At 38.5% G+C, this 2,467-nt stretch overlaps 1 non-coding gene across 1 annotated transcript; it reads left to right on the forward strand.

Annotated features, from left to right (window-relative positions):
- Window positions 1-1,760: 1,760 nt before the first annotated feature.
- On the forward strand, window positions 1,761-1,867 carry LOC122063485. The gene has a single exon (XR_006135352.1). It is a non-coding gene; the product is annotated as a small nucleolar RNA R71 (small nucleolar RNA).
- Window positions 1,868-2,467: the final 600 nt, after the last annotated feature.

The following is a 2,467-nucleotide window of genomic DNA, read 5'->3' on the forward strand; positions in this document are numbered from 1 at the left end:
TTACCTAACCTAAAGACATTAAAATTCATAGAAGTGTTGCCAAAAGAAAGTTTCATGGTATTGTCCCTACAATTGATTATGGCATTACTGGTGGCAAGGAACGGTTTACCAAGAATGATTGGGATCTGGTCCTGAATGTTGGCAATTGGTTGGTTGTCTAAAACAACGAAATCAATAGGGAATAAAAATTCCCTTCCCTTAAGTAAGACATCCTCAACCATCCCTTTAGGAATTTTAACAGATCTATCTGCCAACTGAAGAGTAGTTCTAGTGGCTTTCAATTCTCCCAATCCTAGTTGCTTATACACATAGTAAGGTAACAGATTCACACTTGCGCCAAGGTCAAGTAAGGCATGCTCAATGTAGATGTTGCCTATGACACAAGCTATGGTAGGGCTCCTTGGATCCTTATACTTAGCGGCTATAGGCTGAGTAATTATGGAATTAATGTTACATGCCAAGAACGCCTTTTTGGGCACACTAGTGATATGTTTGTGAGTACACAAATCTTTTAGGACCTTTGCATAGGTGGGGATCTGGGATATGACATCCAAAAGAGGGATGTTCATTGCTACCTTTTTTAAGACTTATAAAATCTTGTCCATGGATGCAGTCTTCTTTTTGTTTACCAAGCGATTAGGAAAGGGGATAGGGGGAACATAAGGACTAGTAGGATTTTGTTCTTTTTTAGAAGAATCATTTTTGGTTTACTCAATCAAATCATCTTTAGTTGCTTTAGGTTCATCAGACGAACCTGGAACAGGAGGCACACTTGTATCCTTAATAGAAGGAGAGTTAATAGGAGTAATAGATGGGGAAGATTTAGGAATACTCTATTGGTACTCTCTACCACTCCTAAGGGCATAAACAACATGACATTGGTTGGAGGGCCCTTGTTGGGTTGGACTTTGTATCACATTCAGTGATACATTAGTGGGTGCTTGTGAACTGATAGGCTGATGCTTAGGCTTAGGCTCCGGTTGACTAGGCAAAGTTCCTTTCTCCTTTTCACACAAAATTAAAAAAACTTAGGAAAGTTCTCTCGTAAGATTTTGATGGATTTTCATGAGGGCCATATTTTTTTCTAAATCACTTATTCTACTTGCCTCTCTAGTGTTGGTAAACCCAAGGGGTTGCTGATAAGATGATAGGAGAGGGGGCCTAGGGAAACTAGCCTGAAGTCCTACATTTGGCCTAGGAAAAGTATTTAGGGAAAAAGGTTGTTGTGCAAATGGAGGCCTTTGGGGTCTAGGTTGACCTTGACTATGGAAATTGGAAGGCCCTACTTGGTTGCTTTGGTTTCAGCAGAAATTTTGGTGATTTCACCATCCTTGATTGTAAGTGTTACTATATGGATTATTCTGATATATGGCATTAACACTGTCATTGGAAGTGCCCCAAGAGGTGTTGGGGCATTCTTCTATAACATGTCCAGGGGACTGGCACCAAGCACACATCTTAACCATATTGACTGATTATGGCTCTCTAGGAACAATAGCCTTAATCCTTTTGATAAGACTATCTAAGTGGGCTTCCTTAGCTACTAACCCATCCAGAAAATATTCTTTCCCTCTTATGGTTCTTTCACTCTCTTGGGTTGATTCCCACTAATAGGTTTTATCAGCTAGTCAACTAAGAATTCTTATACCTTTCCTTCATCTATAAAGGATGTGAATCCCTCAGGGCACATAGACTCTATCATTTGTTTAGTTGGATAATCAATACCCTCATAAGTTATTTGACATAAATACCATAAGTCTTGGCCATGGTGAGGGCATTCTTGGAGTAGATCCTTGAATCTCTTCATAAGTTTGGAAAAGGACTCATTAGGCTTTTGCCTAAACTGAAGGATATCACTTCTAAGTTTATTGGTCTTGTGAGTTGGGAAAAACTTCTTGAGGAGAAGAACTGTGAATTTTTCCTATGTGGTTATGGAATTTGTGGGTAACCCATTCAACAAATTCTTAGCTTGGTCTTTCAATACAAAAGTGATGAACCTAAGTTTAATAGCATCATCAGAAAACTGTTGGATCTTAATTAGAACACATACCTCTTCAAATTCCATTAGAAATAGGTATGCATCCTCAGAGGTCAGCCCATGGAAGTGGGGAAACATAGCGATGTATTGAGATTTGAGCTCAAAATTATTGCCCTTGGGCTTATGGTAGAACTATGCAGAAAGGTTGGGTTGCTCTAGCAGGGTAGAACCTATCTTTCAGAGATTTAGGTGGAGGGTTTTGCTATTGGTTTAGGTCTCCCATAATGAAAGGTATTGATGAGAGTATACATATAGAATCCCTACTTGTTAGATTTCTTCTTTCTAATTGATTCACAAAATTACATACCCAACTAGCACTCATGCAACAGAACACTATCTACAACTAGAATAAGACTAGAACAAAAGAATGGAAATTTTTTTTTTTTAATTTTTTTTTGAATTTTTTTTGTCTTTTTACGAGCTCACCGA

The sequence above is a fragment of the Macadamia integrifolia genome, unplaced genomic scaffold (assembly GCF_013358625.1).
Source record: "Macadamia integrifolia cultivar HAES 741 unplaced genomic scaffold, SCU_Mint_v3 scaffold1339, whole genome shotgun sequence".
Lineage (NCBI taxonomy): Eukaryota > Viridiplantae > Streptophyta > Magnoliopsida > Proteales > Proteaceae > Macadamia > Macadamia integrifolia.